Source organism: Bos javanicus, chromosome 2, assembly GCF_032452875.1.
Source record: "Bos javanicus breed banteng chromosome 2, ARS-OSU_banteng_1.0, whole genome shotgun sequence".
NCBI classification, from domain to species: Eukaryota; Metazoa; Chordata; class Mammalia; order Artiodactyla; family Bovidae; genus Bos; species Bos javanicus.
In genome coordinates this window covers 104176758-104190872 of record NC_083869.1, presented here as the reverse complement: position 1 = coordinate 104190872, position 14115 = coordinate 104176758, and positions in this window count along the sequence as shown.

Below are 14115 nucleotides of genomic sequence, written 5' to 3'. Positions count from 1 at the left end.
TTGGCTGAGGTTGTCAATAAGTGAAAGTGTTAGTTGCTCAGTCATGTCCGACTCTTTGTGACCCCATGGACTGTAGCCCGCCAGGGTCCTCTGTCGATGGAATTCTCCAGGCAAGAGTACTGAAGTGGCTAACCATTTCCTTCTCCAGGGGATCTTCCCAACCCAGGAACTGAACCTGAGTCTCCTGCATTGGCAGATGGGGTCTTTACCACTGAGCCACCAAGGAAGCCCTGAGGTCATTAATAACCTTTATGCTAATTGCTGCCTTGTATCATCTCCCCCTTCTTATTTTGTCCTTTACTGTCCATTTCTGCAGAGCTTTTGGTGGGCTCTCTTTCCATGAGTTATGGATTTTAGAGTCTGCCGGAGTCCCAACTGCCTGGGTTCAAATCCTAGCTTCTACCACTTAATTACTCTGGTGACAGCTTTGAGATAATTGAGGAATTTGAATGTGGATTGATTATTAGTAGATAATGTCAAATAATTACTGGTCATTTTGTTAGATTTGCTAATAATATGGCAGTTACATTTTTTTAAAATGCCTTTACCCATTAGGGAAGAAATATTGGTTTTGGGATTTGCCTTAAAGTACTCCAGTTTAGGAAAAGATGGTGGTGGGGAGGCAGGAAGCAGACGAAACAACATTGGAAGCATGGTAGTAATTGTTAAAGCAAGGTGACAGATACTCTAGATGCCATGTATGTATATATATACAGTATATGGCTGATCCGACTAGTCTCTTTGCATCTGGATAAGTTTAGAAATTTCCCAAATAAAAAACTGTATATAGATGATCTTATTTGCAAGGCAGAAATAGAGACACAGATATAGGGAACAAAGTGTGGACACCAAGCAGGGGGGAAGAAGGGTGGGATTAACTGGGAGATTGGGATTGACATATACACACTTGATACTGTGTATAAGGTGGCTCAGTGGTAAAGAGTCTGCCTGCAATGCAGGAGACCTGGATTCCATCCCTGGGTCTGGAAGATCCCCTCGAGGAAGGCGTGGCAAACCACTCCAATATTCTTGTCTGGAGAATCCCATGGACAGAGGAGTGTGGCAGGTTACAGTCCATGGGGTTGCAGAGTCAGACATGACTGAAGTGACTTAGCATGCATGCGTGCTTAAATTAGATAACTAATGAGAACCTACTGCATAGCACAGGAAACGACTCAGTGTTGACCTAAATAAGAAGAATATCCAAAAAAGAGGGGATATATGTATGCATATAGCTGATTCACTCTGCTGTACAGTAGAAGCTAATACAACATTGTAAAGCAATTATGCTCCAATAAAATTTTTAAAAATAAACAGAAAATAAAAATGGTCTCATTAATTACTTGGATAGAGGGTGACATGGGCAAGAGTTAATTGGTTATAAATAAGGATTATTTGGGAGAAACAGGAAGACTTTTCACTGGATAGCTAGTGGTTTATGTGACAGAGGGCATGGGAGACCAATTCCAAATGGAATATGTATTTGGTGATACAAAGCCATTGCTTCTTAAACTGAATTCTGCCCTATAGACCTTGGATATAACCCATTCAAACTCCTGGCCAGCCTCCTACACTGGCTTAGTCAACATGACTAGTTAGTTCTAATACAAGCCAGTGAAGGAAACATGGAGGGTTGCAAGAGATGGACTCCATCTGATATTCTGGTAACGCTGATATACTTGAGTTCATATATTTGAATGGGGACATGATGTCCAGTTGGTATGGAAAAACTCAAATCAGCAAAGTAAAAACAATATTCCTGGCTTCTGTTGCATATTTTGAATCATTCTGTTTCTTTTTTCATCTGCCCTGACTGAATCACACACTTATTTAGAGTTTGTAGTTCTAAGCGTGACTCAACAGAATCACCTTCTTTCAAATGCTACTAATTACCATGGACTTAAATAGCAAAGATTTTTTAAAAAGTCATTTCTATGGGTGATTCAGAGTAGATGTTAACCAGAATTCCTTACCCTGTAATTTTAACACTGAAGTAAGAGCTATATATCAAATCTTTGCTTTGTTAGGTTTCTTCAGTTCCCTGTTAGGCTTCTTCAGCTTCTTCTTAAACCAAGAAGTATAGTCTGTTTCTTCCTGCAAGAAGATTCACTTGTGAGGCATTGAGTGTGTATTTGGGGTTAGTGGGATTGACTGTGGCGAGAAGGGAAAAGTGATGGAGCGGCCTTCTCTTCTACATCGTTGAGATGGAGATTAGGGGACCTCAGAGGGTGGCTACCTTTATCTGATTCTTACTAATTAGTTCTTACTATTTCATTTGGAGGAATGAAACTACAGAGATTTCAGTGGATACAGAAGAGTACATTTTGCCGAACAAGCATGTGTGTGTGTGTGTGTGTGTGTGTAGGAATGGGCCTTGTAGTTGGCTTTTGAGCTCAAATTGGAGAATAGAAAATACATTGCCCACAAACTGCAGAATCACTAATGATGGATAATAATAACTAGCCTTTATTGAGTGATTACTATATGCCAGACAATGCCAAGCACTTTCCATGAATGACCTTATTTTAACCATACAAAAACCATGTGAGGTAGGTTTCATCAGTAACAGTATTTTACAATGAGGAAACTGGCATAAACAAGCAAGTAACTTGTTTAAGATCTCAGTTAGCAAATGGCAGAAGTAGAATTTGAATTAAAGGAATTTAGCTTTAGAGCCTGTGACCAATGCAGTATACTGAGAATGACTAGAACCAAGACATCAAGAAATAATTTTTGAAATAAAATTTTGAAAAAATTTTAATGGAACTATTTGAACACATGTTAAAGTAAAGAGAATAATATCAACATGCCCCAACCCAGTTTTAATAATGATCTATATTTTTCCAAATTTTTATTTCTGTCCTACTTGATTTTTAAGTATTTTAGGGCAAATTCCATATGTCCTGTCATTTCTCAGAAAGTTAATTTTAATCTAATTGAAAATATTAATGTGAACAGAAAAACATAGATCACTCTCAAAAGTGGGACAGTGATTCACCATGATAGCATAAGAAAAACCCACGTGGCCAGCAACAGCAGTGCTCACCTACCACTGGCCATAAGGCACACGCCCCCTCCTTGGGCTGCAAATGTTTGCTTTGCTCGGCGTCTTGCTTGGTGTATACATCCCTCTTTTGCAGAAGGATACATCAGACTGTCAGTGCTAAATTAAACCACTTCCCTTTCCTCCAAAACCATGTCCAAAAATAAATAAATTTTGATTTTCTGGGCAGCTTTGATAAAGGGAACTAATGGGCTGGTCTGGTGTGTAGGAATTTTCAGCCAGTTTGAGAGCTGTGTGTAAGTCTAGGCTACATCCTTCAACTTCTGGTGAGTTTGTGAGCATGACTCAGCATCCCTAAATTCTGAGAACTCTGGAGAGAGAGATACAGGTTTGAGTTTCTAGATCTGCAAACAGGTTTGTTACTAGACCTGCAGTGCCAGTCTTTGGGCAGTGGGAAGTGTTCATCACACTTCCTGACTGGTTTTAATCGTTTGCCTTGTCTGCTCTAACTTAGCAGTCTCAATCCTTCTTCTTGTTTATTTTTTAGTATTTATTTATTTATCATTTGGCTGCGTCAGGTCTTAGTTGTGGCACGTGGGATCTTTCATTGCATCACACAGACTCTTCAGTTGTAGTGCATGGATTTAGTTGCTCTGCAGCATGTGGGATCTTAGTTCCCTGGCAAGGGATTGAACCCGTGTCCCCTGCATCACAAGTCGGATTCTTAACCGCTGGGCCACAGGGAATTCCCCCAATGCTACTTTATATCACCTTCCATGAAACTACCTGAGTCCTTTTATTTTAAAAGTAAATAATTAAGAACATGACATGTCCTTTTGATTGTATTACTATCTTAATTAGAATTGCTATTTGTAAATATTGAGTGGTCCACATAGTTCTATATTCTGATAGGGTAAATAATCAGAAATACAATTCTCTTTCTCTCTGAGATAGATAGATAGATCTATCTTTGCTTTTTTCCTCTTTTTAAGATGTGGCCATATATATTATATGGAGAAGGAAATGGCAACCCACTCCAGGATTCTTGCCTGGGAAATCCCATGGACAGTGGATCCTAGTGGGCTACAGTCCATGGGGTCACAAGAGTCAGACATGATTTAGCAACTAAATCACCACCACCATATATATATATATATATATTAATTATAGTACATATATAATATAGCTTGCCATTTTACCCATTTCTAGGTATGCGATCCTTATTTTACTTATAGGCAACCCTAAGGCAGAATTCCAATTTCTCGAATCAGCTCAGTTCAGTCGCTCAGTTGTGCCCGACTCTTTGCGACCCTGTGAATCGCAGCACGCCAGGCCTCCCTGTCCGTCATCATCTCCTGGAGTTCACTCAAACTCACGTCCATTGAGTCGGTGATGCCATCCAGCCATCTCATCCTCTGTTGTCCCCTTCTCCTCCTGCCCCCAATCCCTCTCAGCATCAGAGTCTCTTCAAATGAGTCAACTCTTCGCATGAGGTGGCCAAAGTACTGGAGTTTCAGCTTTAGCATCATTCTTTCCAAAGAACACCCAGGGCTGATCTCCTTTAGGATGGACTGGTTGGATCTCCTTGCAGTCCAAGGGACTCTCAAGAGTCTTCTCCAACACCACAGTTCAAAAGTAAATTCAAATATTTATTACATTGATGGTATACAAATACAAATTTTCAAACTTCAAGTTTGTTTGAGAAAATATCCAGAATATAGCAAGATCAAGTAGAATTAAATTAATACACAATAACTGGGAAAACATCAAAATATGACATTTAAATCCTGCCTAGAAAGATCAAGTAGAAATTTTGCTGTTGATTTGTGTATATTTTTGGATTGTCTAAGTTTTTTGGAGTCAATTCATAAAAGGCATCTTTGGTTTACAAACAACACACTTCAAATGTAGTTTATTTCAATCTAAAGCACATGTTTTATATTTACATGAAATTTTAGCTAGTTAGTTTTAATGCAAGATATAAATCCTTGTATGGAATTCAAAATGCCATGCTTCAAATTTTAAATTTTTAGATTGAAGAAGTTGTACTGAAGAAAAAATAAAGAACATTGCGTTCTTGAAAATTCAGGTAAACATTAATATTTTAAATGTCCTTATATAGTACATTTTAAATGTGTTTTGAAATTTAGAAAGCATTTTATACAAAATCTTCAAATTTGGAATTTTTAAAAAAACAATGAAATTTATAAGTGCTTCTTTTTTCAGAGAGGATGGGAGACGGGATAGTCGATTTGACTCTCACTTGTCTAGAACATGAACTTTTGCTATTTCTTGTTTTCCAAATACCAAACACATTAAAGGAAAACAATCAGATGCAGTTATTCATGTTTTACCAATAAAAGATGAATGATTTTCATCAAGTATTTTTAAAAATTGTTCGTTTGGAGTGTGCCTTTTCAAATCATTCTGGAGATTCTAAAATCTCTGAACATAATTTTTTATTTCAACAAATTTTCAAGGCTGTGTGAGTCACAATATTTCCAACTCCTTTTGAAGGAAAATACCCTTTAGTTTTAAATAGAAATTACTCGTTACATTTAAATGAGTTGCTTATAGTTATACATAATTTTGATTTATTCAGTGTCTGCTTGACTAGATTTTGATTTAATTTTGATCTACATTTAAATGAATTGCTTATAGTTATACATAATTTTGATTTACTTGACTAGATGCTTGATTTTAAAAACAAATAGTAGTAGCTGACTTGCCTTGTGTAATCTAAATTTGCTTTGAGGACAGAGTAACAATATTTTGATGATACCTAGTTACTCAGAAGGGGCTTCCCTGGTGGCTCAATGGTAAAGAATCTGCTTGTCAGTGCAGGAGATTCAGGGTTTGATCCCTGGGTCTGGAAGATCCCCTGGAGAAGAAAATGTCAACCTGTTCCAGTATTCTTGCCTGGGAAATCTCAAGGACAGGAGCCTGGCTGGCTACAGTCCATGAGGTTGCAAAGAGTCGGACATGACTTAGCGACTAAACAAGTTACTCGAAAGTGAAGGCTCCTGCACTGGAGGGTTAGTTTTAATATAGTACACTGCTTCCAAAGAAGTTTTTTAAAAAGTCATTTTTATTTTAAAAAATGGAGGTGAAATTGACATAAAATTAATTTTAAAATGAACGATTCAGTGGCATTTAGTATGTTCACAGTGTTCTGTAACCACCACCTCTGTCTAGTCCCAAAATATTCCCAAAGGGAAACTCCATAAAGCAGTTGCTCTGCATTTCCCCACTCTGCATCCCTGGCAACAATCAGGCAGAGTTCTGTCCCAATGGATTTACCCACTCTGGGATATGTCATGTATATGGAATTGTACAATATGTGATACTTGGTGTCTAGCTTTTTTCATGTACCATAATGCTTTTGAGGTTCATCCAAATTGTAGCATGCATTTTTAATCAATTTATGTAGGTGAGATTGCCTCCACTGTTGGACAGAATTAATTCTCTTAACCTTATTTATAGGATGTTCCTTCTTAAGAGCAAAAGGATTTTGTGATGATGCCTAGAGAACTTAATATGTTTTACTCTGATAAAAGGAGGAAGAAAATAAAGATCAGCCTATCTCACTCTGAAGTAGTCTGATACAAGAATTCCTGGCATTTTCAGAGGAAGGAAATTCTGAGCTCATGGAATGACCAGGGGTATAGATTTAGGTCTCGGGGTTACCAGGCAATGGATGCCATGACGTGCCACCCAGATCTTCTTCAGGAAGAAAGGAGTTACTGGGGCGACTACTGCAAGTGCTACCAGCGGTCAGCCCTCAGCAGCTACCAGCCCCCTGCCGGCCAATCTCAGCGGGAGAGCTGCCCTAGCCAAGGTCATGTTCCCTTTCCAGGTGGCCCTCATCCAAAGGTTGATATCATGGCGGTAGAAAGGCTAAGCCCTCTTGTACCAACACAGAACAGCTCAGCTGTGAAGTCCGCATAGAGCTGGCTGAGACCCAGCACTGCTGCCTTTTCTTCCCTTCCTTTCCACAGGTGTTGATTCCATGAGTGCTCCTCACTAAGCCTCCTATACCTCTGAGTACTCCCAGCTAGACCTCCTGTAAGACATGTGCTCTCCATTGTTTGTTGTTTAGTCCCTAAGTCATGTCTGATTCTTCCCAAAGACTGAAGCCTGCCAGGTTCCTCTGTCCGTGGGATTTTCCAGCAAGAATACTGAAGTGGGTTGCCATTTCCTTCTCCAGGGGATTTTTCTGAGCCAGGGATGGAACCTATGTCTCCTGCATTGGCAAGTGGATTCTTAACCACTGAGCTATCTGGGAAGCCCTGTGCTTTCCATTATGCCTCCTGTAAGCCCTGAGTGATTCCTGCTAATCTTCTGTAAACTCACTCCTTCTCAGAGTCTGCTTCCCTGGAAACCCAATGTATAGTCCCAAATTTTGCATGGTTCCACCAGGCATTCCAGGAAATGAAGTCAGTCACCTTCTCTAAGCTGAGAAGCTTAGCTTTTTCCTACTGGAGACTTGCCATTGTACCAGAGATCACCTCTCCAAGTTAAAATAATTTCTCCTTTCAAGGTCTTTAAAGCAACATCTCTTCTGGATATTGGATGGGGAGCAATTAAGGATTTTTTTTTTTTTTTTGGTAAGTCTTATTTGAGTTGGACTATAAAGGAAACTGAGTGCTGAAGAATTGATGCTTTTGAACTGTGGTGTTGCAGAAGACTCTTGAGAGTCCCTTGGACAGCAAGGAGATCCAACCAGTCCATCCTAAAGGAGATCAGTCCTGAATATGCAGTGGAAGGACTGATGTTGAAGCTGAAACTCCAATACTTTGGCCACCTGATGCGAAGAACTGACTCATTGGAAAAGACCCTGATGCTAGGGAAGACTGAAGGCAGGAGGAGAAGGGGACGACAAAGGATGAGATGATTGGATGGCATCTCTGACTCAGTGGACATGAGTTTGAGCAAGCTCTGGGAGTTAGTGATGGACAGGGAGGCCTGGTGTACTGCAGTCCATGGGGTCGCAAAGAGTCGGACATGACTGAGCGACTGAACTGAAGTGAACTGATAGACAAAAAAAAGAAACCAGGGCAACTTATCTGTATAGGGTGTATAGGAAAGATGTACATGGAGGGTGGCTCTATGTAAAAACCCTGCCTGAAGTGACAAACACCTTTCTAGACTGGAAACAGCTCAGGCAGAGTTGATGTGGGGTTCAGCAAGGGAAGGGAGAATGGAGTTTACAGACTTTAAGTAGCAGTCTTTACAGTCATAGGAAAGGACCCTCATGGCTTATACTGAAAAGAGCCTCAACTCCAGCCAAGCAGAGCATTAAGCATCTATCAGCTTGCTGAGTTTCACTCTTTCCTTGTCCAAATACTGGCATATGGTGCTACTCTGTGATGGAGGGGCAGAAGACCACCTCCCTTCAGATACAACTCACTGCCGCTGGTCTTCTGGTACTGGCCTCTCTCCTTCCTGCTCTGTCCTATGTGTTCCAGTCCCCACCCCTGCTCCTCACACTCATACTCAGCCTCCGTCTCTATGTAGAACAATGTAGTTCTCTTTTTCCCCCTTTTCTACACCATTTGTCAGAGGGAATCTTTACACAGCCCAACAACCTATTAACACCTTTCACCAAATGAAGACTGTTCTTTTTTTTATTATTATTGTTAATAGCAGTTTTATTTGTCATAGACAAAAACAGGAAATAACCCAGATATTATCCAGTGGGTGAATGGATAAACAAACTGTGATCCATCAAAATAAAAAGGAGCAAACTTACTGATACACTTAACAACCCAGATGGATTTAGAGAGCTAAGCTCAATGAGGAAAGCCATTTCCCGAAGGCTACATATTGTGTGACTTCATTTGTATAACATTTTGGGTTTTTTGGCTGCACATCCACGGCTTGCAGGATCCTAGTTCCCCCAGCAGGGATCGAACCTGTGCCCCCTGCCATGAAGGCTCAGAGTCCTAACCACTGGTCCTCCAAGGAAGTCCTTCATATAACATTTTTGAGATGACAGTTAACACAAGTGGAGTACAGAATCGTGGTTGCCAGAGGTTGGTGAGAGGGTGGAGCAGGAAGGAAACAGGTGTGTCTATGAAGGGCAACCTGCAGGATTCTTGAGTCTATGGAAACGTTCTGTACTGAGATGAGCTGTGTGGGTGTCGATATCCTGCTTGGGATATGTGCCACATATTTCCCACAAGATGGGAAAACTCAAATCTCTCTGCATTATTTCTTGTAATTATCTCAAAATAAAAAGTTTAACATAAAAAAACCTAAATGAATGAGATTATAACAGATTCTGTATTGGGAAAAAGAGTTGATGTAAAGGACAATATTGGGGCAACTGGCAAAGTTTGAATATTGATTGTGTATGTTTAAAAATAATGTTGTATTAATATTAAATTCTTTGAACTTAATAATTACACTGGGGTTATATAAGGACATATTTTAGTCCTGGCAGATACATTAGATTATTTAGGGCTGATGAATCTCGACTGCTGCAATTTTATCTCAAATAGGCCAAAACCCCCCCCAAAACTGACAACATACATAGATATAGGGGTGTGTAGGTGTGTATAAAAGAGAAAAATAATAAAGCCAAATGTGCCAAAATGATGTTCTGGGAAATTGTATGCGTACCTTTGGATCTATGTCTTCCAGCTGTTTCAAAGATAGATTTATTAAAGTTGATAAAATGCAAAATAAAATATTAAAATGCAAAACCCAAAGCACTTCCACTTTAAGCATTTTACCTACATTCCTCCTTTTATATAAATCAAGAAATATATGTAATAGCCTCTGCTCTTTTCTATGGTTTTCAAGCTAACAGATCAAGTAGTAGTGGTTAATAAGGTCAAATGAAAGATTAAAAGAGTAATCAGTAACGTAAATGGGTTGAATGCCCCAACCAAAAGACAAAGACTGGCTGAATGGATACAAAAACAAGACCCCTACATATGTTGTCTACAAGAGAGCCACCTCAAAACAGGGGACACATACAGACTGAAAGTGAAGGGCTGGAAAAAGATTTTCCATGCAAATTGGGACCAAAAGAAAGCAGGAGTCACAATACTCGTATCAGATAAATTAGACTTTAAAACAAAGGCTGTGAAAAGAGACAAAGAAGGTCACTACATAATGATCAAAGGATCAATCCAAGAAGAAGATATAACAATTATAAATATATATCCACCCAACATGGGAGCACCGCAGTATGTAAGACAAATCCTAACAAGTATGAAAGGAGAAATTAACAATAACACAATAATAGTGGGAGACTTTAATACCCCACTCACACTTATGGATAGATCAACTAAACAGAAAATTAACAAGGAAAAAAAAAAACATGTATCTATAAAGCTCACTAAAGCAAAGCACAGTAAAATGAGGTATGGCAATAAAAGGCGTTAAATTTATCAAAAAAAAAAAAAAAGTGTTGAGGTATAATCCTCCTCTTTCTTATATCTAAAATTCAGAAAAAAATAGATATGCAACACAAGCAACAAAGGTTAACTGTATAGCACGGGAAACTATAGTCAATATTTTGTAATAACCTATAATGGAAAATAATCTGAAAAATAATATAAACAATGTATATGTATAACTGAATTACCTTGCTGTGCACCTGAAACACTGTAAGTCAACTATACTTCAATAAAATATATATATGAAGAAAAAATAAATAAATAAATAAAAGAGTAATCAGTGCTGTTTGGCCCATGCAAGTCAAGAGAAGAGAGGAGTTATCGCTCAGTTGAGTAGTGCCCTATACAGGTTTAGAGGTTAGCCTTGTGCCAGTTTGAACCTCCAAATTGAATGTGCTGTGCGCTTAGTCACTCAGTCGTGTCCGACTCTTTGTGACGCCATAGACTGTAGCCCGCCAGGCTCCTCTGTCCACGGGGATTCTCCAGACAAGAATACTGGAGTGGGTTGCCATTTCTTTCTTTCATTCAATTCCAAATTGAATACTACAATTCAATTGGCCCTTTAAGCTAAGGATCCTTAGCCCCATCTCCAGAGAAACTGTAGTTCATTTACAACAGAGGCCCACAAGGTGGCAGCATAGAGAATTAGAGGGGGTTTACATGTAACCTTCATGGGGAAATTTCAGTTCAGTTCAGTCGCTTAGTCGTGTGCAACTCTTTGCGACCCCATGGACTGCAGCACGCCAGTCTTCCCTGTCCATCACCAACTCCCAGAGCTTGCTCAAACTTATGTCCATCGAGTCGATGATGCCATCCAAATATCTCATCCTCTGTCGTCCCCTTCTGCCTTCAACCTTTCCCAGCATCAGGGTCCTTTCCAACGAGTCAGCTGTTTGCATTAAGTGGTCAAAGTATTGGAGCTTCAGCTTCAGCATCAGTCGTTCCAATGAATATTCAGGACTGATGGGAGATTTAACTAGTCCGTTTACAGTGGTAGAACTTGTGTGGAAAAGTTGCAGAGTTCTGGTCTGTTTATGTATCTCTGTGAGTGTTGTGGAGAAAGAGGTAATATAAATGAATGGGAAAATGAAGACTCATTGGCATAAATTTGTCTATTAACATGCATATTGGTAAGATCTGGGTTTAAGTTGGGGCAAACTTTCAGGGGCCTTTCATAGCAAATATGAAAGGTGGTCATGTTTTCTCCATTACTGTGGTTTTTGATGCATGTCTTACACAACTTTGTGTCACCTTGTGTATAGCAGATGTTTAATAAGTGTTTGTTTATTTTTTGCTGCATCAAGCTGCCTCCCTTTATTCAGATAAAATAGCTGTATGTTTTGATGAATGTAACAACCAGCCTCCAGTTTATTACACCCACAAGACAGTGATTAATGCTGCTTCAGAATTATCAAATTTTCTGCTATTGAAAAGTGAAAGTGTTAGTCGCTCAGTTGTGTCCAATTCTTTGCGACCTATGGACTGTAGCTTGCTAGGGTCCTCTGTCTATGGAATTCTCCAGGCAAGAATACTGCAGTGGGTAGCCAGTCCCTTCTCCAGGGGATCTTCCTGACCCAGGGATCAAAACCCGGTCTCCTGCATTACAGGTGGATTCTTTACCATCTAAGCCACCAGCACTAATAAATGTTTATTAAGGTGCGTTTAATTGGATTAGGAATAATTGTGGCATGATGGAAGGGTCTGGGTTTATGTTTAACTTTAGTTCAGTGGAATGTAGAGAGACTTTAGAGAATGTAGAATTCTTGGGATTGTAGGAGTAGGTGGTCTTCCAGAGGTGGGAAAAGGTCTCATTCTAGATTACATCTGAAGATGTGAGAATTGAAGCTGCTCTGGGTATCTGAAAAGTGTTTATTGTAGCAGAATAGTTAGTATGACAGTAGAGTTAGATAAATGTATAGTTAGATGTGGGAATATAGTAAGAGTGGGGGTATTGTTAGAAGGAGCAGTATAATTAGCTATGGGAACATGGTTGGGTATGGCAAGGTAGCTAGCTGGGGGAGCCTAGTTAGTAAATGTCCGACAGGACAGTCAGCTATGAGAGCATAGTGAGGCATAGCAGGTAAACGTGGGAAGTCAGGAGTGAAGTAAGAAAGGGTACATTGCAAGAATCAAATGATGGGTGTGTTGGGGCATGGATGAACCACTTGTTTCATTATTTTCCAGTTTTTGCTCTGTGTCGTGCTCTGAAGATGAGTACTATTTATTTTTCGTCTTTAATTTCATAAGAAGTTGAGCACAATGCCATGTTTATAAACACACCAAATAAGTGTTTCTTGGGCTTCCCTGGTAGCCTAACTGGCAAAGAATCTGCTTGCAATGCAGGAGACCCCAGTTCAATTGGGGCTTCCCAGGTGGCACAGTGGTAAAGAATCCTCCTGCTGATGCAGGAGCTGCAGGAGATGAGGGTTCGATCCCTGGGTTGGGAAGATCCCCTAGAGTAGGAAATGGCAAACCACCCCAGTATTCTTGCCTGGAAAATTCCATGGATAGAGGAGCCTGGCAGGCTACAGTCCATGGGGTCTAAAAGAGTCAGACATGACTGAGCACACATGTACCAGTTCAGTTCCTGGGTTGGGAAGATCCCCTGGAGAAGGGATAGGCTGCCCACTGGAGTATTCTTGAGCTTCCCTGGTGGCTCAGATGGTAAAGAATCCACCTGCAATGCAGGAGACCTGAGTTTGATCCCTGGTTCAGTATTCTTGCTTGGAGAATCCCCATGACAGAGGAGCCTGGCTGGCTACAGTCCATGGAGTGACAAAGAGTTAGACACGACTGAGTGGCTTAGCACAGCATAGCACAGGTGTTTCTTAAATCGGATCAATTTAGGTGGTCAAAGTTGGCTGTGATAGGTTAGAAGCTGACTAAAGTACATATGCTTTATTAACAACAATGATTATGGCTAGCATTTACAGGGTGCTTCCTATTTTTCATGAAATTGTACTAAGTGCTTTCTGTGTATTATCTCACCTAATCCTGACCTCAGCCACAGGGGTTGATGACATATGTTGTTTTCCCTTGCCAACATGGATTCCTTTTTTGGTGGCCCCATTTGGTTTTCATTAGGAAACCCTCCCACTCAATCCAACTGGCTTATTTTTTCTCTCTCCCCCATTCCTCTTCACTTGAACACTACAGGGTGTACTTGAGACTCAGTAGACATATTCCTCCCTCTGAAAGAGCAGTGGTTCCATTTCAGGCCAATTAAAGTTGGACCCAGGCCTGTGAAGGAGCTCCTATCTTCTGCTGAGATTATCAGCAGAAAAGATGGGGAAATCCAGTGTTACCTGGGGCCTGAGCGTGTCACTAACTCAGAGCCCAGAGAAGACTATGGAGCATCTTAGTCTGTTGTGTGTTCGTGTGTCAGTCACTCAGTTGTATCCAACTCTTTGTGACCCCATGGATTGTAGCCCGCCAGGCTCCTCTGTCCATGGGATTCTCCAGGCAAGAATACTGGAGTGGGTTGCCATTCCCTTCTCCACTTAGTCTGTTTGGGCTACTGTAACTGAAATTCCACAGACTGGGTGGCTTATAAACAGTTCTAGAGGCTGGAAAAGCCAAGATTAAGGCACCATTAGATTCAATGCCTGGTGAGGGCCTGCTTCCTGATTCATACATAGCTATCCTCTCTCTGTGTCCTTATATGGCAGAAGGAGTGAGGAAGCTCTCTGGGGTCTCTTTTAT